This window comes from Passer domesticus, chromosome 4 (genome assembly GCF_036417665.1).
Source record: "Passer domesticus isolate bPasDom1 chromosome 4, bPasDom1.hap1, whole genome shotgun sequence".
Lineage (NCBI taxonomy): Eukaryota > Metazoa > Chordata > Aves > Passeriformes > Passeridae > Passer > Passer domesticus.
This window is the reverse complement of record NC_087477.1, coordinates 77522492-77547918: the sequence shown is the minus strand read 5'-3', so window position 1 is coordinate 77547918 and position 25427 is coordinate 77522492. Positions and strand designations below refer to the sequence as shown.

The 25427-nt window shown below is 40.4% G+C and overlaps 1 long non-coding RNA gene across 3 annotated transcripts; it reads left to right on the top strand.

The window, feature by feature from the left end:
- The first annotated feature begins 441 nt into the window (after nt 1–441).
- Nucleotides 442–24813, top strand: LOC135299634 (uncharacterized). Of its 3 annotated transcripts, XR_010361600.1 has the most exons (7): nt 442–611; nt 2634–2731; nt 3792–3929; nt 7821–7930; nt 8085–8210; nt 16157–16291; nt 24729–24813. It is a non-coding gene; the product is annotated as an uncharacterized LOC135299634 (long non-coding RNA). The 3 variants fall into 3 exon arrangements; XR_010361598.1 differs by lacking the exons at nt 7821–7930; nt 8085–8210; XR_010361599.1 differs by lacking the exons at nt 7821–7930; nt 8085–8210; nt 24729–24813 and adding an exon at nt 22009–22354.
- The last annotated feature ends 614 nt before the right edge of the window (nt 24814–25427 follow it).

Below are 25427 nucleotides of genomic sequence, written 5' to 3'. Positions count from 1 at the left end.
TGCTAGAAGCCTTCCTCAGCAGGAAGAATGTCAGGGGAACCTGCCAGGGGAAAGAGCCACCCCGTGCCTGCTGGGACACGGGAGTGCCTTTCTGCTGAGATTCCAAACCCACGGTGAGCATCTGCAGGCTGTGGTCATGTTCTTTCCTAAGGGTTTGCAAGAGCAAGTGGATGGCTGAGCAGAGGATTGCAGCAGCTCAGAAAGAGCTGTGGAGTTCAGATTCCCAGCCAGGAGGGACATCCCTGTCCTGGGGACATCAGGGACAGCACGGCCAGCCGGGCAAGGGAGGGATTGTCCCGCTCTGCTCGGGGCTGGGCCGGCCTCACCTCCAGTGCTGGGGCAGCTCTGGGTGCCACAATGTAAGAAAAACATTAAACTATCAGAGAGTGCCCAGAGGAGGGCACAGGGATGGTGAAGGGCCTTGAGGGGAAGCGTGTGAGGAGAGGCTGAGGGCACTTGGTCTGCTCAGCCCGGAGGGGACAGAGAGGAGACCTCAGTGCAGATACAGCTGCCTCGTGAGGGGAAGAGGAGGGACAGACACTGATCTCTGCTCTCTGGTGACAGTGACAGGACCCAAGGAATGGCCTGAAGCTGTGTCAGGGGAGGTTCAGGTTGGATATCAGGAAAAGTTTCTTCCCCCAGAGGGTGGCTGGGCACTGAGCAGGCTCCCCAGGGCAGTGCTCACAGCACAGCCTGGCAGAGCTCAGGAGTGCTTGGACAATGCTCTGGGGCGCAGGGTGGGACTCCTGGGGATGGTGCTGTGCAGGGCCAGGAGCTGGACTGGGTGATCCTTGGGGGTCCCTTCCAACTCAGCTTGTTCCGTGATTCTGTGATTCTAAGTGTGATATGGAAGTGATCCAACCAACATTTGGTTCTTCTCATGGTCTCATATGCTCCCTTTTCATCCTGCATGCAGACATCTCCCAGTCCTGTAGTGTTTTGCACTTACAGCATTTTTCTCCATTTCTATATTCTTTGGGGAACTGAGGCAGAGAGATTAAAAGTTGCAGGGGGGAGGGAAGAGGGAAAGCACTGTTCAAGACTGAAGCATTGTTATTGGGTCTTCAGAAGTGCCTGGGTCCATGAGAAATACAAAGACCTGTGTGCGAATGTGCTTTTAAGTGTTCCCTGCATGCTGGCTCCATCGTGAATGCTTAACAACATTCAAAAACATGGCTTTGAATCATTCCTGTCAGCTGGGTGAAGTGGAGAGTGTCAGAGCAAGAAATCCCAATTCTCATACTGGCACTGACCATCAGTTTCTTTCTTCCTTTTCTTTTTTCTCTCTCTCATTTTCTTTCTCAATGACCTTAAAATAACGTTCCAAGAAAAACAGAACCATATCTTTTGCTGGAAGAGGAGCAAAAGAATGGAAATTGACTCAACATGTTCTGTAACAACTCACAATTGAAATTCATGAAAGGTGAAATCAGACTAATTTAGACCAAAAATAAAGCTCTGCCTCTTTTTTTTCTTTTTTTTTTTTTACATTGAAAATTAATCACTGCCACAGCTTAAAGGTGTCTGCATGATTTTCCACCACTAGTAACTCATATATCAGCATTGGATAGCTTGTAAAAAGAAAACTAAAGTTCATATATAAACTAAATCAGGGAAGACCTATGACCTCTGATACACAGGATCAGATGCCACAGTAGTGTTTTTAGTTTTACAATCTATTAATTAGATCTTTCTATTCCCTTCTCTGGGATTACCCTTTCAATTCCACTTGAGTTCCTGTAGATTTTTCTTCTCAGGCACCTAGACAGGAGGCAGGTCAATTAAAAATACCATTAACCCCTGCAAAGCTCATTTAGCTGCTACCATTTCTCATCAGGTGGCAATACAATGTCAAGAGGGAAAGCTCAAATCCTAAAGAAAAAGGCAAGCCCTGGAAAACCCTAGTGAGTACTGGGGCATCAACCACATTGTGGAGCACATTTGCAGTGGCAATGACAGCCAAGTGTGGCTGTAGCCCATTCTCAAATTCATCTTCCACCTATAGATCTGAGAACTGTGTACGGTTTGAACTTCAAATAGGAAGCCAGTCTGAGCACAGATGGTAATTTATTCTTAGAGTCTACTCAAACCAGGCAGAGGCCAGCCCACCAACAGGTATATATGAGTAAGAAACACTTCATCCCAGCGTGCTCGAATGTCATCACCCATTTTTTATTTAAAGACAGAATTTTTTCATCATTCTTGATGACCATCCCTATTAATCACAAATCTGTTCACCCTGGGCTTTCACAAGAGCCTGGCTAGCTCTTGATTGTTAGTAAGAAGGCTTTTCTTCCAATCAAGTTTCATGGCTCAAGAATATTTGTCTTCTGCGGTTTTGTTGGGTTGGTTTTTTGGGTTTTTTTTGTTTGTTTGTTTGGTTTTTTTTAATTATTATTTTCAAACACCATCACTAAGCACTTAAACCCACTCCATGAAAAGTCCATATTTGAGACACCATTAGCATCTGACCACACCCAGGTGACCCATTCTTTCCAGGGTGTCTCCCAGTTCATTATAACTAAAGGATAATACAGAAACAACCAAACCAGCTGAAAACTCACTTCTTCAGACCCTGTTGGTACGTCTGCTGACCAGGAATGATTTCTCCTCAAATGCATTTTATTCTGCAGTCTGACTATAAAGTAAGAACACATTCATCACCAGCCAGCCCTCACCAAGATAAGATTAAACTGCTAATTCTGCATGAATTACTCAGTCCCTAAAGCAGGTAAATGTTTTAAATTATTTGGTGGTTTGTTAAATAAGTTATTTAAAGAAACAGTAGCAATTGCTACTGTTATCCTTATTTCCATTTATAACCTTATTTATAGTGTTATCCTTATTTACAGGGATAATGTTTACAAACCATGACTTAATAATGCACTTTGTTTATTAACTCAGAAATGCACTTTTTGTACAGTAAGGGAGATTTTATTGGTGACTCAAACCTAGAGCACATCACAAGGCAAGAAAGTAATTTAAACCTTCTCCCTGTATGAGAAATAAGAAACACAATATTTTATACAGTAGTCCCATGCTACACTTGGTTTTTCATCACCAAGTGTGAGAGAACCCAAGTGCTGCCAGGTCAAAATTGTTGCAGCAGGACAAGGTTCATCTCACTTGACTGTATCTATTTGCAGTGTGAGCCCTACTATCAAAGGCAGTCAGCTTCAGCTCTTTTTATGTCACTGCACACTTTTCCATCTGCCTTATTTACATGTCTTGCATAGGGTGAGCTGAATCACAACCTGCAAGTGCCCATTTCTCCCCAGTGGCTTGAAAAAAGCCCTTGCAACATCTGCACACATCTGCAGTGCAACCCTTTCCTGTTGATCAGCCTTGTGGCTGCTGCCTCCAGTGACTGCCATTTTAATGGTCTGAGAGGAAGTGTGCCAAAATATTCAGTGGCATTAATAAAATTATATAGGCAGCCAGTGTCAGTCACAGAGCAGATGTTTAAGTGCTGCAGAAACACCACGACTTTCTGAAGGATGTAGTTGTAGGTGGCCTGGGGGGGAAAAAAAGCCATTTTCTTATGTAGATAATAATTTCCTTGCATCAAGTATGACAAGAAGTGGCTTAGGCAGTGAGTTTGGAAGAGTGGCCAATCCTCCAGAAAATCTGCAAAGAACTCCCAAATTCAGTGGTTACATTCACAGAGATGTGGATTGCACAATGGGGAGTTTTACTGAAAATAAGCCATTTTTTAAACTTGGGCTGAAAAAAGATGATGAAAGAGATATCTCCCAGTTGATTAGAATAACTGCTTTATCTGGTGATTTCAGAGATATCAATCACTATGTGGATGAGGAACATAATAATCTTCAAAGACTTCTCTTTGAATTTTTATGTCATTATGAGTACTTTGAAAAGTTTCCTCAGAGTGTCTCTTCAGTCACTGAAGCTGCTGCTTTCTTGCACAGGTAGGAAAACAAAGAATTACAGTGCTTTTGGGGGGGGCAATTCATTATTTATCTATTTATTATTATTTTTTAATTTATTTTTTGCCTTGTTTCCTGAACTTGTAACTACTTCAGTGTAACAATCTATAATGAAAAACTATTTTCCCAGCTCATAAAATTCACATTCTTCAGAGCTGGTAGCAGCTGTTTTGTAGCTGTCATACCACATAATACGAGTAAGGTCATTCCCTGTAGCAAACTTGTAAGCCAAATTAGAGAATTTGATTCGGTGCCAAATTTTAAAAGATTAAATACCACATTATGATAAACTGTGGTGTCCAGAGTTTAATGTATTTCTTATTAAAATCAATGGGAAGTTTATTTCAACGAGGGTTGGATGGAGTTCTAATTACCTGTGGACAAATGCTCCCCATATGCCAGTTCCAGTGCTAGAGCTGCTGTTGATTGCACGTCATGACAATGTGCTCTTCAGTCCTGTGGCCAGTGAAACGATTCATTTCTATTGTCAACATTAAATTTAATCAAAACTAATTTTAATACTGAACACCAGATACTTCACCCTGATAATTTAGTTAGAGGGCAGTCCTGTTTCCAGTTCAACCACTGCAATTTTCCACATGTTTTAAGAGTGTAACTACCAGTGCTAATTGCACAATGAGCAGTGACTCCCAAATTGTTTTCCAGACATGGCAAGATTATAACAATTCTGATTACAGTTCTCCTGACTCAAGTGCAAGTTGCAATACCTTTTTCTACATCATGTTTCTTCCCTTGTCTGTAATAGTAAATATTCTTAAAAATCTTAGACTGAACTACAGGTTCAAGTGTGGATCTTCCTGCTGGTTTTAGTGTGGGATAGATGAAGGTCTAAAAGGAATAAACACAGGAAATAATGTGGAAAATCAAAGCTTTTAGGACAATGAATCTCTGTTGAGGTCACTGTGGGAAATGATCACCTGGACTTTATATTGGATTGAAACTTTCTAGTAAATTAGTTGTTTATATATATTTCATGTTCTACTCTGATTGGTCCCATGTATCAACATGTGTGTGTGTGTGTGCATGTGGCATACGTGTTTCCCAGTCATTTTTCTCACAGCTGTTGTTTGATGGTTGAGCTTTCCTTCCCCCAATGAATCATTGTCCTCTCTTTTTCATTTCTGTCTCTCTGCATTCAATTTGTCTTCTGTGTTGGGGGCCACTGCTGGCTGACGATCTGTCCTTGTGGTAACTGAGACACAGCTATTTCTGTTCCTCAGCCCTGCTGAGCAGAGGATTTATGGGTCTGTGGGTTTTGGGCATTGGATTAGACCACTGAAGGAGCAGTTTGGGAGGTAAGGAATGCTGGGAACAGCTTTGTGTCAGTGTCAGCTCTGCTGAGCTCCAGTGCCTGATTTTCAGTCTCCCTTTTACCTCACTCAGATTTTCCAAATCTAGCTGTCGATGGCATGAGATTCCACTATTTCAGATGTCCTTGCTCTGCCCAGTTCAGAGTAATCTTTCAGATACTTCCTTTTGTGTGCCTGTCCCCACACCAAGCAATGAGTGAAGGTGGTCTCTGCAAAATTTCCCTCCAGGCCGAAATGGGCTTCACAATCAGCAGAATTATGAGTGTTTGCACCAGGCAAGAATCTGCCCCATGTTCCTTCCAAATGTATAAGAATTATGTTTGTTGACAGCACAGTATGTCCATATGGAAATGGTAAGCTTTCATGGAAAAAAAAAAAGAGCTAAAAATTAAGACATTTTGATTCAAAAGGGAGTCAGGATAACTTCAAAAGCAGCTGCTCAGAACTTTAAAATTATTTCACCATCCACACTGTCTGAAGGAAGTAAAATGTGACTTCAACCACCATAAGGGATCATAAGGTGGGTTCAGCAAGAATAAGATTGTGACACTTGCAATTAACAATAAGATATACAAATTAATCAGCAACTGTCAATGTGGCACAATAATCAAACATCAGATACTCACTGAATCTGTGAGGTCACACTGAATAAAAGGTGAATAACACCTCAATGAACTGAAGACTACAATGCAGACTGTATTCAGTAGAGAATTTCAATTCTTTGGCATCCTTGGTAAAGGAAACTAGAGTGTTGCTCCAAGTGTTTAATAAAGCCAGCCAGTATGGCTGAGTGTAAAGTCCAATACATTCTTTCTAAAATTTTAAATTTCCTCTACTTTGAAAACAAACAGTATAAATCAAAACTTTTTCCTTTCTGCCCTTCCTAGGGACAGTGATTCCACATCACTAATGCTTTGTCAGTGCACTTCACAGAATATACTTTTTCTTTTTGGTAAAGAAGAAAAAAACTATTTTTTGATAGCATTATCAACAGCATTGCAAAAATATCAAGTAAGCTGGAGTAAAGAATGTCTGTAAGATAAGGCTTGCATAGAGTAAACTAAATTAAACAAAACAGAAAAGATTGCATATGATTCTAAGTAATGTTATTCTTCCTCTTAATCCTTAAATAGTCACTGAATTACACTTCCAGATTTAGTTATGATATTTACAAATGACTTAACAGTGCATTTAAAGAGGGGAAACTGGCTACAAATGGGGGCAAGCTCATAATTTAAGGTCACAGTGGTGCCAGCACAGAGCCAATGCTTATTACTGGGGTGGTTTTGGTCATGGGAAATTCTCTTTCCCTAAGAACTAATCCCAGAAAAGAATACTTTCATTACATCTTCCAAATCTGGAATTCAGGCTGTATGTAAATATACAAGACAGAAGACCTTTCTTTTTAAAATGCTAGGAAATACAGAAACAGCTGAGATTTGTTGAAGAATGTTTCCTTTAAATCATTTGTATGAGCAACCCAAAACAAAAAAAAATGTTAAAAAATATGCAAATAAGAATGAATAGGAAAGTATTGTATGAAAAACATGGCATATTGCTGGAGGCTACATAAAATCACTTCTTCCTTCCTCTCCTAAACATAGCACCTCTAAGTAGAAAAACAAAAAAAAGTTAAAAAGACATTTACCAGTTTTGTTCCTTTATAACTGAAAACAGAAGATGGGGTTTTTTTTAGAATTGTATCATTTTTGACTTCAGATGCCCAGTTGCTCTCCTAAATACTTCCTCATCTTTTGATATCCATCATATTTTCAATATTTTCTTTCCTCCAGAGCACTTTCATCTAACATCTGTCTCATTTTTCTTGGTAGAGAACCACAGTGCAGACCTAGAATTTGGAAAAGGTGTCAAGAAATACAGTCCCCAAAAACTCAGAGGCAGTACTGTGATTTACAGAAAATTAAACATAGTTAATTTTGGCAGGAGCTAAATAAAGGCTATGTCATACAGTGAACTGGGCAACTCTCAGAACAACTTTGGAGGGCAGTTAGATTTTAGAGAGCTCAGGTTAGCCAAGCACAAGTTTTATTTTAGCAGGAATTTGGTGGGTAAAGAAAGAAAAATGGCAGCAGCAGCTGTTGCTGGAGGTCTGCTGGTGTGAACTATGATTAAAGGAAGTTACCCAGTTTTTTGAGGGTCTCTCCCCACCACATGCACTTTGCTAAGGAGGTGACACAGCACACAAAATTATGTTCTTATATTTGAAAAGTTAGAAAAGTACACCATCATGTTGTGGTGCCTGAAGTCAGCCCCAAACAGATCCTTGCAGTGAGGTGGGAGATGTCAGCAGGAGCTAAAACACCTGAAGGCTTTATTCTTATAAATCATTTTACTGGCATTCTTTACTTCCACAAGAAAAAAAAAAGTTCCTTGTACTTCTGAGATTAATTTCTAACAAGTATTACCATCCAGCAGCTTAAAAATGAGTAAATTTCATCTCTGGGAAGCAACAGTGAAATGCATCATGATTAAGTTGGAAACAAGACCCAGAGAGAGCACTGAAACCAGTCTCCTCCCCTAGCTGTCATTTAGGATTTCCCCCGGCATCCAACTCTGCAAGCTGAGACCAGAAGCAGCAAAAGTTCATTTCCTGAGTGTTACTGTTCAGGATTGTCCTCCAAAACTAACTTGGTAAGCTGAGCCTGCCTCTTCTGTCTCAGAAACGCCACTCTAAACCATCTCCCTACCCCTTTTCAAAGATGAAAAGGACACATTTTTCCCTCTTTTTTATCTTTTTATTCAGAATTCACTCATTTTTTTCTTCTTTTCTTTTTTAATCTGTTAGGAAACATGCTGGAGATGATCCCTTGGTCTCCCCTCCTGCCCTCAGTGGGATGAGTCTGAACACAAAACCCAATCACACCAAACACAGCCCTCTACTAAACACTGCTTTTGAGGTGATAACCTGAAGGTAGACTTAATCATTCTAGAACTCATAGAAACTTAAAATAATTACAACTTCTTTTTTTTTTTAAGGTCATAGTAATTTAAAAATCATATGAGTATTCCTCACTATCTTTCACTTGCTTCTGGGTCTGCAGTAGAGACAACACATGAGAGATTGCTAATCACAGAGATTTGGTATTTTGGGAGGATTTGTCTGGAAGCTTTTCATGCCTTTACACACCCTCCAGAATGTTTTAGCACTGGTTGCTCACACATTGCCAGGATCTAAATGTTGGCATTTCTTGCCTCCCATGGCTACTTTTGCTGCCAGACCAAGGAATTTGGTGCCCCAGCTGACATGCCAGTTTGTGGGCCTCTGAGAGCAGCAGATTTTCCTTTCAGGCCAAGAGATAAAAGTAGTGTAGCCAGTGTTTAAGCTCTCTGCTTTAACGTCCCAAATCTAATAACCAGAAGCTTTTAACTCTGTTCCATAGAAGATGCTGTCCTTGTTCAGCCGATTATGACCTCATGAAATCATTGATGCAGGGGTGATGAGATCTCCTCTGTGTTTAGCTCTGATCTTAGGAACACTTTCAAGTCCAGATTCATGGACTAGCCATGAAACAACCCCACAGCAGGCTGGGGAGATGCCCCCTCCAGCCACATCAGCTCAGATGAGTATCCTGCCAAGCAGAGGAACCTCCTCCACCTTTCTGCAGACACAGCTTTCTGCACCTGGCTCTGGAGCACCACCTGCCCCTCACAAAATCCTTCACTTTTAAATAATTCTTTTCCTTCTCTGTGTCCCAAAAGGAAGAGGAGAGAGCCTGTGTATTATCATCACTAGCAGAGGGCTGGAAGGACATATTATATGCCAGTGTTCAGGAAACAAGCCTATTCCATCAGTTACACAACAAGTAGAGAGAGGGAAGGGTGCTTGTGCTTCAGACTGGTCAAGGATGCAGAACTAGCACTTGCACCTCCAATTCTTTCTGAAAAATGTGCAAAATAAAAATTTTAAACAGAGGGTTCCCCAAAACTACTATTTTAAAAGGACTATGGAGAGGTCTGGCTTCTCCAGTACTTTTATATGTATTGAAAAAGTGCCAATCAAAGTTGAAGGTGTTTCTGGAATTTCATTACTTGCATGAACATACTTGCAGACACAAAAGCAGACAGGGAAAATCAAAAGAGATCATTCTCCAGGTCTGTGTACACATTTCATTTTTTGGTGGGTTTGTTCAGGAGGAAGTTTCTCTATGCATAACCTTCTGGCTCCCAAACAGCAGGGATTTTCTGGGCTCATTGTGTTGCAGAGGGAAGAAGTGATTCAAAAACACCTCAGGACTTTCCCACAGGCATTGAATGACCTTGGGCAATTCACTGCAAGACCATGTGAAGATCTGATTTTAAACAGCAACACCCACTTGCACTAAAATAAATGAGATGCCTTTATGCTAGCATCTGGCAGGCTCCTCACCTTCCAATGAAAATCTGAGGGCCTTTTTAATGAAGTGTGCTGGAGCCACAAGCCCAATTCTGCTTCCAGAAAGAAACAAGAAAGGAGGCATCGTTAGATGCCAACATAACCTTTCAAGTCCCCAAATTCAGAATCATGAGGGTTTTTTACTTGGTACCTCTCTTTTACCCTGTAAAACAGTGAGATCTTTTTACCCATCAGACACAACTTCGTTCAACTTGACTCTTTGGAAAATTCAAAAACTTCCAGCTGCAGAGCCCCACCAAAGTTTACAGCTCTGCAATAATTGCAGCTATTAAAACACATATTTTGCTTAAGGATTTCAGTGTTTGCTGTTTCTACAAACAGTATTCACATAAGCAGACACAGTCAGTCATGCAGGAATGAGAAATGGAAATTTTGGAAATGGGCTTTTAGGCTGAAGTTAGGTTCAGGAAGAAGAATTCCTATTAGTGAAAAAAACAGACCCTGTGCATGACCTACAAATAGAAAATCACCCAAAAGAGACATTAATAAGTTTAATTCAAACCTCACCACAGCTATCACTAAGGGAGAAATGGATGACCATAACTCATATGGTTCTCACCCTAATTTTCAAGTCTGTATTTTCTACTAATTACTCTAATTAGGAGGGCCACTAAAGCATAGGCAATGGTTCAGCAGCAAACTTAAAATATCCTAAACACTGAGTCACATTCCTATGCCCACATTCCTGAAACTATCTCTTTTTAAGGATGTTCATTGCTAAACCAGTACAGACTGAAATGAAATTACAGGCTGACTGAAGAAAAATATGAAATGCAAATGTGTCAGTCTCATGGAAAATTCAAGCACTCAAGAAAAGTTGCAATCCAGAGAGAATTTGGTTCAAAATAATGTAATTATTGCATTTTAAACCATTAATTTCTGCATGTTCACACTGGAAAATTTTTCTCTCCTTATATTTTGTTGTGTGTCTTGTTATATATGGGAGGATATTTATCTCAATTTACAGAAATCTGTGTTAGCAGTTTACTGTGCATTTCTGACCACAAAGAAGTGAGGGCTCCATCTTTTAACAGGTTTTCATTTTTCTCTCTCAGCAAAACTCTTGCAAACTCCAACTACAAGCAGTTACAAAGGAATATGAAACCTCATGGGAAAGGGCCCATTTATTACTCCTATTGTGCAGTCTCACAATCAATCACTTCATCATGAAGTGATAGATAGATATTATCATTAGCAGTTGTTCTGCATTCATGCTAAACCAGCTCTCCTTATCTTCTCTTTATCTTTGTTTAATCCCAGTATTCTGAACTGTGCTGGCAACAAAATACCTCTTTTCCAATGAGAAAATTATTCATTTTCATGTGACTGAAACTAATGAATTTTCAGGACTTGGTTTCTTCTCCTTGATGTAACCTTGAGTCTGAATTCTCATGGTTTATATTATGCAGTTTAGGTAAAACATCCCTATAATTTCTTTCCTGCTTAGTACTTATCTCCTCAAAATTAATCCCATCTTAGAAAAGCTTTTTGTCTTAGAATGTCTGCAAATAAATCACTGTATTCTTAGATAATGGAAATTGTCAGTGATTAAATTCAATTTGATAGGGTATGAGTGAAATTCCTCTGACTAGTTATCAACAGTATCTTGATTTTAGGTTTGGATTTGTCATTATATTTCCTACATTTACAGCTGCCTGCACTTTTCTTCAGTAGTTCTCCATATTTATTTTTGCAGATTGTTTTCTGCAGGCTCGTGAATATATGGGTATTTGGCAGTGATTTTGTAACATATAATCAGAACTGAAAATTACAGTGATCCCATTTGTGTTATTATAGCTGAAGAATGTGTCAGACTTTCCATTTTAAACCTTATACTCTAAAGAATCTGACTGGTCTTTCTTTACTGCCAAATATTTCTGCAAAATTTTCAATAAGAATAATGTTATTTATTAGTTTGAAATTTTTCTCAGGATTTCTGGCAGTAAGTGTGAGGAGATAGCTTCTCCTGCAATCCAAAATACTAAAAAAAAATTCTCTAATTTCCTGTCTCTTTATTCAGTGACTCCATTTTAGCCAAAAAAAGTTAGATGGGTTTCTTTTTAAGGACCTGTAGTATTAATGCAGTAGTGGATAAGAGGGATTACTTGAGAATGACTGGAATTATTTCCTTTCACTAGAAACATAATATGCTCCTTCAAGATAGTGCCAAGATTTTTCTGCCAGAGGAACAAGAAAATGGATAAGAGAATAAGCTCTCTACTATGGGCAGACTTATTTCTTTTTAAGGAAAATATCATCCAAAACAAACCAGACTTCATGCTCCAGAGCATCCTCTGGATAAGGGGACTGTAGCTGTAAAATAAGGAAGTGCTTGGCTAGAATTGGGGATAGGAGAAGGAACCTGAAGAAGAACCGAGGTGAGACTGGCCAGGAGATATCACAGCAGCTTCATTGGCATTTCCCACTGGCCTGACTAAAAGTCAGGATCCTTGCTTTGTGTCCCCTTGCAACGTCTCCAAACACTGCCTACATGTCCTGCCTTCTCTTCTCTTTTTGCCTTCAGCAGAAGGGGAAAAAACCTGCACAAATTTTGTAAAATTTGTCCTTCCAGCTTCTCAAACCTATTGGTGAAATGACAGACAATGGCAAAATTCCATCTAGAAAAGTGTAGAGTGGGTGACTCCATGTACCTCTCACCTCATCACTGAAATTTTACCTGTTCTGAATTTTCCAGCCCTCTGTTCTGCCCAAGGCAGCATAATCAAATTTCCTTTGAGTTTCAGCTGCCAGTTCTACCATCAGCTCCTGGGGGACCTTGGGCAAGTGGTAAAAGCCAGGTTTCCAGAAAAGCTGGGAAATTCCAGCACCCTCAGAGAGCAGTAAGACAGGTCAGCTTGCTGTGGTTTGGTGAGCTCAGCCCTGAACACTTTGGCCCTGGCTAAATTTAGGCTTTGAGGCTATCAGAGATGGCTCTCAAGCACAGAGAAGAAACAAATTCCAAGAAGCTTTGCCATGTCTTCACTATCTCCATTTACAAACAGGATATTGCAAGACCTCAGTCCTATGGAATTGGTTTTGCTGTAGGAGAACTGTAGGAAATGCACTGTAGGAAGACAGACTTCAAGCTCCATTCCGGTGATGCAGAACTCTTGGGTCTGTAAGTAAGTCAGAAATCTTGTGAGAATATTCCAGGTTCTGAAGATCTCTCTGTTTTCTTTCCACTAATGAATGGAAACCCTACAAAATGGAATTTTGCCTCCTGGTGTTTGGACACATCCACTTCTGGTCCTACTTAGTGAGAAATATTTCTTGCTGAGGTGGGGAGTTTTTTTCCAGTTAGTTTGCATATAATGCTGAAGATTAGAAGAACTCAGCTCTCGATGTACTTAGCTTATATATTTTACAAAAGTTTTTAAAAGAAAATAGTAGTTATGAAGACTGTGAGATAACACGTGCCAGTTTTTCCACTATGAAATACATCCTGTTGTCAGTATTTCCATTCACTCTCCTTGCCTATAATCAAAGGGAATAAACTCTGGAAGTCTCGCCTTCGGTGGATGGACTCCAAGCCTCAGCATGGCATGTCTGACATGACACATATGGAATATTCATTGCCTTTCAACCAAAACCTACAAGGAGGGGTTCTCTAGAGCTGCAGAGAGAGAAGCTGCCAGCAAATGGGAATGAGAGCTGGAAGTAAAGAATGAGGAAACTTCAAAACCTTTCTCCTCTGCTCTCTTAGGTGATTCCCTGGTTGCTGTGTTAGATCCTCCGCATCAGAGTGGCAGGTATTGAAAGCAACCTTAAATATTTATATACTGAACTAGGTAAAAATCCCTGTCCTAAAAGGCACTGCCCTGCAAATCCTTTCTCACATCTCCAAGACATCTAAGTGAGCTCACATTGCCTGAAACTCATCCATAGGGTCCTGCCAAGGGCCATGTTGGACCTTCTACAACAGGTAACCCGTGCTTTAGGGGTGAGGACTCAGGGGTGGACTGGCACTACAGGACACTGTGTTGGAAGTTGGCCAGCTTAAAAAAAAAAAAATGGAGGAACCTGCCTTTGGTGGTAAAGGAATATTTTTAAGTTGTCTGCAAAGCCATCACTGACTCAGTGGTATCCCAGTGTATTGCATTCAGGGAGCAAACTAAAACCCCTGACTCCAGAGTGCAGACCTACAGCTCTACCTCCCTGGGCTACGAGCTCACTTCTTGGGTTTCCTGCACTCAGGATGACCCTGAGAATCCTTTTTTCCAAGCCCAGTCGGAGTTCTTCGGCTCTGGTTCACAAGGTTGTTTATTGTCTGTTATCCAAAACATTTTTTCAGACCCTCAGATTTCTGTTTAGCAGGTCTGTCAAGGGCACACTGCCCGCCCCTGGGCTAGTGTCTACATTTTATACTATGAATTAAGAGTACTTTATTTATCATTATTTTCCAATACCTATCACCTATGTTAGACTGTCTACTTCTATCCTAAACCAATCCAAATGTGCCAGCATCACCAAGAAGATGGAGGCTAGGAAGAAGAAGGAAGAAGAATAGGACAACACCCAAATCCCTCCATCTTGCCTCCTAGACCCCTATAGTAAAATCCCCCAAAAATTCCGCTTTTCACCCTGTGATTAATTCATTATCACTCTAGTTAAATTTTTGTGACTTGTTATTCTTTGTACAAGGTTGGTAATTTGCTCCATGGGTTAGGATCAAAATCCCAAGTATCTCTGGCTTCCTGCCAGGATTCCCCAGCCCCCTGCCAGGGGCACATGTCATCCAGGGCACCCAAAGGGGTGTCCTAGGTTCCAACACTCACTCCTGAATAAAGCACTGTACTTGCAAGGCTTGGCTTTTACCTGCAAACTTTACATTGGAGACCCTCATGTGGTTTGCAATGTAAAGTTTGTGGTATGTGGCCCAAGCTAAACAGAGACGGTTCGTAAGCTTTTGGGGGTAGCATATTCCATATTTTCACTGCAGTTTATTGGCAAATTAATTCTAATGCATTCAAATTACATCATGAAGTGTAATGTAAAGATATTTCATGAAGGGTACCTTAATAGGGTGTGAAAACCTGATGAAGGGTAATTCAGAGAGAACTGCTTGGCCCATCTCCTATTTACTTGGAAACATTACTGCCTTAAAAAACTCTTAAAAATATTACTTATTTTTATGGCTCAAAACCCTTTAATTTGAAGATTTTTATGACTCCCTTACAATACACATCGATTTAAATAATGTTTTAAACTAAAACGGATCATTTACTGCCAACTGTGCTTCAGGCATATCATTGATTAGTCCAAGTGTGATAAAACAACCTTGTTTTTATTCGTACTTTAAGAGAATAATAAAACCTCCATACTTGAAAATACTGAAGCAATATCTTGGCCCAGCGCTATTTAACTATGAATTATTCACATCTAGTTTATTTTTTTTCTTTTAAATTCATGAATCCCCAGAATGGTTTTGTAAAGTGTATCAGTGAAACCATGTTTCTAATTATTAAAGAGAGTGTGGAGGAATCAGAATTCATCATACATGCAAAGGGGTCATTTTTTATTTGTCTTCCTTTGCAAGCCACTGTGAATCTCCTTTGAAATTAGTTATTCAATATTCTCACTATATTTTAATTTGTGGTCCATTGAGAGAGAATATAGAGAGATCTACTTTTTTCAAATAACTTTTGCGAACAAACTTATTCTCACATGCTGCAACACTGGAATTGCGTAAACACCGGGATATTTAGGGATTTCACAGAAAAATGACTGGTAGCCCACTGCCCAGAACTGGCCTGGAGTGATCAGAGGAAATTACTGAAATAAAAAGAAATTTTTTGCCTCTTGGTAAGAAATGGTTCCTGTAACGGTGATAGGGTGTCTATCTGAATATCACACTGCTGCAAGTGGGACTTTTTCCTTAACTGTTGCAAAATGTCATAGCCAAAAATATCTTTTGTAAGTGAAAGAACCCAAACATTCATCTGACTCTTGCAATCCTTCCATCCTGTGTAACCTTACAATGCTTCCTGCTCACCATGGTCTGAACCCTAACAGTGGAAAGAATGAGACTGAGATAAAACTTTCTTCTTCCATCTCTGAATTTCAGAAGAACTGAAAGATCAGCAAATCACTTAATTTCAGTGCACCCCCAGTCCCTACACAAACACACACACACAAAACTTTGTTTTTATTTGGAGCATGAACTCTTCAGTCTACAAAACAGTTCCCTCTGTATAGTACTCAGTGTCATTCTGCACTTGGTAAATACTGATTGTTTTATTTATTTTACAACCACAGAAAAGTATGTCGGTTGAAAGGACATCATCTAGCCCCAAAAAAGAGTTCAGAGCAGGTCTGACTAGATCAGCCTCTACAAAGATTTTTTAAAGTTTTGCATATATCCATAGCTGGTGTTTGCAAATCTCTCTCGGTCTACTCTCATGAATAATCCACCTCATGGTGAAAACCCTTCTCCTTTTATCTCATCAGAATTTCTTCTCTTTCAGTTCAAGTCCATGACCTCAGAACTCCAGGTTTGTCCTCTTCCATACTCTCAGTTTGGTTCAAGCAAGGACCATCTTGCCATCTCTGGCATGTTTTTTGCAATCTCTGGCATGTTCTCCAGCCCCTTGACCATCCAGGTAAGATGATGTTCTCAAGGTTTCCTGAAGGTTTTCCTCTCCTTCAAATATATTTGTAACCAGGGCCTCAGAACTGAGTAAACTGCACACATTTTGGTGTGAGCTGCACACCAAAAATGTTGCTGTGTCTGTGTGGCTGCCACACCCACAGAATGCACTGAGCTGTAAAACAGAGGAAACAGAAAAATTAAGGGTTACTGGAAGAAGGGGCAAGCAGCAGACAGCAAGGAATGGCCTTAAATGCTGGTTGCCAACTTGAAAGAACACCTCCAGATAGCCAGAGCAGATTAAATGGTCCTGTGGAATGGAAACCCAAAACTATGGAGAGTTGAAGATACTCAAACACCAACAATTCACTGATCACAAGTGTCACCATATGCCATCCAGTCTTACAAATAATAAAATTATAAACAAAAAGATATTACAAACATGCATTAGCAGACTGTACAGAGCTTCTAATGGATCTATGCTGAGATTTGCAAAACTCACAGTTCTTTCTAGGATTTAAAAATTTATCTGAATGTTTGTTACTGAAGACACTTAAGAGTTTTCTAAGGCTGGAAAATGCCAAGAAACTCAGCACAGATTGCAACAATGACAAATGAGAAGAATCCAACCTTTTAACTTGGCTTCAAGGCCACATGTGGTTGCACTCTCAGATGTATCTGCCATACTGGGCTTAGCACAAGATTAGCCTGGAAGAATTGTGTCTTTTCTCACTTTTACTCCACAGCCAGATGGGTTAGAGGACTTGTCTGAGGTAGAGAAAGCTCACATTTAAGTTAAACTCTTTTCACTGCATGGCTCTCTTTCTAGACTAAGGCAATTCTTCTGCACATAGCTACAAGTTAATCTCTGTAAGTCTGTGAAATGTCTAATGTAGGAATTTAGAAGTATCAGTGGACAACAAAAATGTGTCTTCAAGGTGCTAAGAGTAGAATATTTAATTTGTTTTACATTCTCTTGGGAATCCAGTGCCAGGTGTCAATCTTTAAGCAGGCATTACCTTCCTCACTACAGAATTGTATGTTTTGAAAAAAAATCCTGGCCCCGGATTCAACTCATCAAAATCTATGTGCCTCAAATTCTATGCAGATTTAGTCCCAACACCATGATGTGAATTCTCTGCAGTTTGAGGTAAACCAAGACATGTGTTTGAATACTTTCACCAAGGGAGTCAAACAGAGGTATTCTCACCTCATTGACATTTTCCTAGTTTTATTTGGCTCATGAAGCATTAAAATGCTGAAATTGGAAAGCAAAAATTATTTTAAGCTGCTGAACATGATGAAAAACAATGCTTTCGAGTAGCATGATGAATTTGTTGGGGAGTGATTAGGCATTAATAGCAGGATTGTATACTTAATAAAGTTTGCATAGCCAATTTGCACTTTATAAAGTGCACTCCATTGTTCTGGAGTGTGGCCCTGATTTGGACTTTATGAAGCATGCAGGAGGCAGTACAGACTTTATGAAGTCCACATTGAGGATAAGTATCAAATTAAATACAAAAAGCACACCAAGCTCTGATATGTGGCTTGGAAACTCATGCCTGCCTGCCTGAGTTGTTGCTGAGGTCACCCTGGGGCACACTTATCCCCACAAATTCCCACTGTAAAGGGAACCAAAGTATCCAAATGTGACTTCTGCCAACCACAAGCAAGGAGGCTGGGCACCTAAGGGTGCAGTCTTGTGCTTAAATATTAGACAAGAATATTCCTCCTTGATGTCTTGACCCCTTTTGATCAGCATCATGTTTTTACCTTCAGTGAGGGCACATTGGTTCTGAATGGCTGTTCTTTAAGTTTTAAATTGGGCAAAATTTATTATATTGGAAAGAAAACCCTGCTCAATGGAAGGCTACAGATGTTGGCTCCCAAAATCACACTGATTAGGCAGATTACTTTTTCTTCCTTGTCCTCACACCTTCATGATCCCCTGTGCAAATCAAAGTTTGCAACTCTCCTTTCAAAACACTACAAATACTTTAACGTCTTCTTGTAAATATAATCTAGATTGAGTTTTATTGTAGATAGAAAATGAAACTTCCCTAATGAAAGTTCCCTTTTTTTGTTTTACTTTCTCAATGCATGGGTTGCCAGTGAAATACAGAAACCAGATGGTTTATTAAAAACAGACACAAAAAATTATCAGCTCTAAACTTGCATGGATTTCTTTTTCCCTATTTAACAAGATTATAATCTAATCCCTATCGATTAAATTATTTAATCTCACTCTTGAGGAAAACTGGCCATTCAGATTAATATTTTGATTGATCACAAAGCCTCTTAGTTTACAAATTGGTCATTTCAGAATTACAGTTTTAGTTGTCTTGCACGCAGCAGCTTAGCAGGGTTTGGGTTGCTATGCTGTGAACTCTGGAAAGGATTTTTTCCTTTATAACCCAAAAATTATTTCAAGTATGGCATTGCAATGCTGATGAGACAATTTTTCCAGCTACCAAATCCATGAGCTAAGATGATTGATTTTATCTAGCTTAAATCAGTATGAAATTGATTAAATGACCTGGCAAATTCTGTCATTCAGCTTGAGAGAGACAAATCCAGCACGATGTTCCAACAGCTGCTTCATTGCTTGTCCATTACTTAACAACTGAAATACAGCAGTTTGTGTATGACTGGGCGAGGCACAGATATTGTTTTAGAGCATCATTATGAGTCTGGTAAATAGGTTTAGACTAAGGATATGAACACAAACTCACTGTAATGTCATGTAGCAGGGTTTAAAGGGCTCATGATTGGCAGCATAACTGATTGTATTGACCAAAAGAGATGAGGACATCTGGCTTTCTAGCCCTACAGCTGAAAGACCATATGTTATAAAAAATACAGTGTGAGAGGGGGAAAGACCGTTGTAGACTGATATAAACGAGGAGAGGTCAAAGCTTACACAACTCCAATCCTGTCACCAATGTTGCTCCAATAAGGGGTGAGTGATGCAGGGCTGCTGGGCAATGCAGAAATGTTGTTGTTTTGTGAACTAACACACAGTTGAACTGATGGCTGAATATCAGTGAAAACCTCAGGGACCCCTCAACTTCACCTGATGATGAGGAGAAAAATAGGTTACAAATGCCTACAGCTCACCAAAAGTGTCCCATGTTTGTACCTTCAGCTGTTTCACCAAGCTTCAAGTGAGTACGGTGTAATTTTTTAAGAACAAACAAGGGCATATTTCAATTTTCAACAGCACTCCCAGTTTTCCCTGCTTACAGTTCTGGAAACAATGCATCCATTCAAAGTCATGGTAAGCCCTCCATTCACTCATAATTTACCATTTGATGCCCTTTTTTCAAATGCTAATGTCAAAGTTGAGGTCATAAATATAAAATCCTTTCCTTTGTTGCTCACAAAAAGGCATAGCAATTTTATAGGCCCTTCTTACAGTATGAGCTGAAAAAAAAAGCAAAATCTCCACTGGATTAGGAAAAAAAGTTATTTTTATACAAAAAATAAAGTGAAGATATTGCTTTACATAAGACCAAGTGCTACAGGCTGGTGTATCTTTCATTTTTGCCAGTGACCAATGGAATGGAAGATACATTGAAAATTGTGTATGAAAATTGTACTCAAGAAATGAGGGAAGTAGAGATCTTTTCCCTCTCAAAGTCACAATAATACTTTCAAAGACTAAAGAAACAAAATTCACACCAAGTTGGCTGGAATTTTGAAATGTGCTAACTCAGCATACTGCTGAAGTTTCTACTGAATTGAGCACTTTTTATTATTTGAAACAAACATCTGTGATTCAGTGTGATAGATTTCAGTATAGTTAGAAAATATAACAAGATGTTTTTTAGAGGAAAACATCAGTATGAATGAATACTTCTTGCAAGCTTCCACACTTTTAATTTCATTGAATAATGGATTTCTCTGCAGATTATTCCTACCAAAAGAATAATCTATTATTAAGTGAAGTGAAGTGAACAGAGCAGGTAAAGAGGTACTTTTTCACCAATATATGGTATCAACCATTTTCAATTGGAATTTTTACGCTGTATACTAAACTACAGCATTTGTGTATGTCAGTGGTTTAAGGTTACTTAATACACTGACTTGAAAGCTGCCAAGGCACAAAATGTAGTGCAGCCAAGCACTTCAAAATCATTCACGTCTATTGCTTGTTTTCACAGGTAAAGTTAATCAAAGTAGTGCTAGACAAGAACAAGGACAGGGTGGGAAAAGGGAGGAAAGCAAATTCATTTCAGAATCCTTAGGAAACTGATGTTATTTTCCACTTCCCAAGATAATTAGCAAATATGATCCCCAAGCTTGAATCACTTTCAGTCTTGGACTTCTAATATTTTCCTAATCAAATTAATCCCAGCCACTAGCTATGTGTGGCATTTTACAGTTCTTCTCCAGATTTCATAAAGGATTTCATGCAATATGGGCCCCAAACCAGACAACTGCTTTAATTTCAAGGAGCACAGACTGTGAGCAGAACACATGGTCATTACTCCTTGCAATCCCAGACCCACCATCCTCAAGGAAGCATTAAAGTTCTCTAGATACTTGCAAAAGACCATTGCATAACACTTAATTTAGTGTTCAGTAATAATTTCGTCAGTGGGTTCCAATGATAAAGTGGATACAGATGTTCATTAGCAGTGGGAACACAGGCAAACAATGAAGCATTCCAAGAAGCTGCTACAACTGAGAAGTCCAAGGCTGACCATCACGTGCTGCAGAGTCACAAACATCTCTCTTTAGACCAAAAAAAAAGAAATCTGACCATTCCACCATCCATAGGAGTCCAAACTGGATGTTCTCCTTCTGCCCATATGTCAAGAGTAAGGCCATTTTGTACTGCATATCTTTAAGTATCAGTGGCCTAAGACAGGTCTGGAAGTGTCCAAAAGGCACACAGATGTGGCACTTGGGGATAATATTATTCTAAGCATGCAGAAAAGTTTGCAGCCTTCCAGCCAACCAGGATTTGCTCCTACACATCTTTTCATACAAACAGGCTTCCCTACCAGCCCTTTTCCCAAAAAATCTCCACTGGCTGAAAGGCAGGGATTCAGAGCCTGGCGTTGCTGGACTTATTTCTGGCAGCAACAATAGGTAATGAGAAAGATTCCTCCTGGGGCCTTTTCCAGAGGTATTCTCTCTCCCAGCTTCCCAGTGGAGGAAGTAAACACAAAGAGGATCATCTGCAGGGAGTGACAGCTTCGTTTGTCACGTCAAACGTGCCAGGCTGTATCCCTGTCCTCTGGAGGGAATCATTCACATGGAGAAGATTAGCCCAAAGGATTAGTGTGCAGCCGGATTATCCACACACACGGCTCAGCACCTTTATACATGTTTTTCCTTTTAACCTCCCGATTCCCAGACTTGTGATATTCATCCCTTTGAGCATCACCGCATTTCAGGGGATGATGAATGAACGCAGGATGAAGAGGTGGTTTTGGCTGTTCTGGCCTGTCTGAGACATTTCTCATCAGCCACAAGATGTCAGTGTTGCTGAATGTTATTATTCTTACCTGCACTGAGGTATCGAGAGATGCCAGGGGCAGCTGTCAACGCCGGGCTCTATGAGTAAGTCTAACAAAAAATCCACAACAAACAACACAAACCAAGGGTAGTAAAAATTTGCATAGCAAAGTGTGATTTTGACCATAACAGGAATAAGTAAAACTTGAACTACATGGTAATTGCTGCCACCTACTCCTAATCCTTCTGTCTCTTTACAAGCCCCAACTCATGAACAGATGAACATGGTAGATGGTCCTTGCACAGCAACATCACCAGGAAAGGAGCAAGCAGAGATGACACCAGAACTGCCTCATCATGAAACAATCAGTCCATCCCTCCAGAAATGAGGCTGTACACAAATCCCAGCTCTACCCACTCTCACTAAACATGGTATCTGAAATTAAGGAACATGCCAATAGCTATCTCCCTGTTTTACTCTTGGTATTTGCTTCCACACCCGTCTGGCTCTGGCAGCAAACTCTGCCCACATGGCTCTATCATGGAGATCTTTCCATGCCCAGACTTGTTTCCTCTCTGTATCACCTCCCCAATTGTATGAACACACATTTTTATAAGGCAAAATCAGTTTCCTGGACTATCTGGTTTTAAAACACCCTTTTCTCACACCCTTTCCTCTTTCCAACCCTTCCCAAAAGGTCAAGGCCAAGCAGAAAGGGAACTTGTGAACCAATATTGTTTTGGGCTTAAGGCATTGTGAAACTGCACCTCGGATTTCCTCTGTGGACTGACTGACCCATATGTTGATTATTTTTCTGCTTCCTTCTTGGTTGCAGCAGATTTGCTTCACCAAACACTGACTTGACTTCCACTTCTAAGTATAGCAGAACATGGGTACATTTAGCATGAGAATTCCTGTTTACATTGTTTGCTGCCATTCATGTCCTCTGAACCTGTTTACTTTTGGAATCACAGGAAGCCTGACTTTGGTGGGAGTGGAGACAGGACTGTTCACTGTGCAAAAAGTTTTAGAGAAGAGAGACAGATGAATTTATACTCACTTGAAATTAAAAAAAATATGCAGTGGCAACATGGTTATTTGAGCTCACAAGTAGACAATTTAATACATTTTTTCTGTCTCTACTTTCTTTTCACAATTGGAATCGTAGAACTGTTTGGGTTGGAAGGGACCTCAAAGATCATCTAGTTCCACCCTTGCTGCCACAGGCAGGGACACAAATCTCTGTCCCAGCAGCAACACACAAATATTTCTCCATGAATGTACATCCCAATATGCAAATATATCTCACAAATACAAATATTTGAATTATGGGGGGCATATTTAGGGGCAAAAGAAGATTTTTACCTAATTCTTATAACTTTTTCCTGGCCATGCTCTCTTTTCCTTCCCAAAACAGGGCCTCTTCCTTGCAAAACAGTTTACATATGTAAAGCCACAAAAATAAACCTCTGAGAAACTCTTCCCCACTTCCAAATCTTCCCTCCACTTGCACTGAACACCTCAGCTAGGAAAATCCATTCCCAGTCTAATAAAAATCATTCTTCATAATGCCATCTCCTGACAGCTCCTCCCTGTTCCATTAAACATTCAGCTTGTAGAGACCATAAATCCCTCTATTTATCTCCGTCCCATCTTTGCATTGTGTTGAAGTTGGAGTGCTCCTGCCTCCCTGTGAGTGACAGCAGGCACAGACGTGCCAATATTCACAGTTTCAGCTCGCTGGCATGCCCGGCTGTGGGCAGAGGCACGGCTGGAGCACAGTGACCATTTGTCTGTGCTTTCCAGCTGCCTGCAAAGCTGCTGCATTCATGCCCAGAGTGGTAGAGCTGGCAGGAGTGCAGTGGTGAAATTCTCAGAAAAGCCTGATGGTTTCTGTTGAACTCGCTTGCCTCATTTAAAAGCTGCATTTGCTGGGGTCATCTGAGGATGAGGGTGGCTGGGATTTTTATTTTTTTTTCCCCCTCTGGGGTCCCACTTGGTTAAGAGTGTTTCCATGCAAATCCTAGCATTTCCAAGCTACTTAGCAAAATTCCATAGGCTTGCAGAGACTGTGCACTACACACCCCTTGGGGAGATGGATGTTAGTTTTCAACAGAATTCCTGGAAAAGTTAAAGAGGTGACTGAAGCAGGGTTATTTGATCCAGCTCATATGTAGGTAGCAGGCCAGCCTAGCTAAACAAGGTATTGTGCTTCAAATAACTAGAGCAGTCTAAGAGGTAAACGTTGGGATGGCATGGGAAAGAATTTCATCAGCCCAAAACTAATAAAACCAGGGATGGAAACACAAGACTTAGGAACTAGAGAGTGGAGAAATATCTAATTTCAGCCACTCTGGTGTAAAGGTGAAACTGTCTTGTTAATGTGCACTTTGGCATAAGCCAGTTCTGGCATCAGAGCCTGCCCTTGAGGGTTGCTTTTTCACCTGCTTTTGTTTTTCTCCACCCCTAACAAACTGGTGATTGTGCTGGGGGTGGTAGGGTGAGGCAAAACCCTGGATTTTTTTCATTTTTGAGAGTGGACTTACATAAAGCAAAATATAGTTCTTCTTTTAAATTACGAAAGGGCAAACTTCATCCATGTGGTTTAATTCAGTTTCACATGCAATAACCTTTCAAATGGTGCTTGAAAGTCAAGTCAAATTTCAATATAAATGATATTTCAGGTTAACATTAACGTATGAGACACTGCCCTTTATGTTTTTCTATCATCCCTTTGAATGTGTTGAACAGTAATTTTAATAGAATCATAAAAATCTTCAATTTCCTCTGTAGATTTAACCAATGCCAAGAGCAGTAAAAGAGTTATGCTTCTGTCTGTAAGGTTTGTGATTGTTTTAACATCACCATTCTTGCAGGCCTTGTGTGCACAGAGCCCAAGCCTGCTATCTCTTTGCTTAGAAATACCATCCCAGAAAGAACCATTCAAATTCTTTTATTCTTTCTTTGCTTCTTCCAACAGGGAGGTTAGAATTGGAAGATACAAGTGGAGAAAAAAAATTAAAAAGGAGGTATGGAAATATCCAGACACCAATGTGTTTCGTAATTTGGCTTCAGTGAACGTTCAGAACAGTGAATTAAACAAAATTAAACAAGGACACTGGAAAGTTATTTAAATATGCATCAGATGCAGAAATTGAAGCCTGCAAAGCAATTTCTTAGGAAACATTCCAGTGACAGAAAACAGTGGGCAGAGCAAAGATACAATCTCAGCTTAAGCTGCAGCCTTTCAAAGTCTCTGTTGTGCACGAGAGGAAACTTGTCACCACAAGCACTGCTGGCACAGTGTGGTCAAACCATGACACACAGAGAAGGTGCAGGAAGGCTGAAGTGCCACCCCAGCTTTGGTGCCCCCATCCCCAGGGCAGCCACCCTGTGCTGGTGCCAGCAGCCCTGCAAAGGGCTGGAAAATCAGACCATGGCAGCTGGGAGCTGGGGATGCAGCCAGCCCTGCCCTGGGGGATGGAATGGCCGTGGGGATAGGTGTGGAGAGCCTGACTCCCCCTCCCCAGCGTGGCAAAGCTCCCCAAGGGTGAGTGCTCTGTGTCCCTGCCCCTGCCTGGCACAGGTGGACACCCAGGGTCTGTCACACGCCCCAGCCCTCCTGCCCCATGAGACACCCACTCTGCAGGTGCCTGTGGGGTTAGAGCAGTGCCTCACT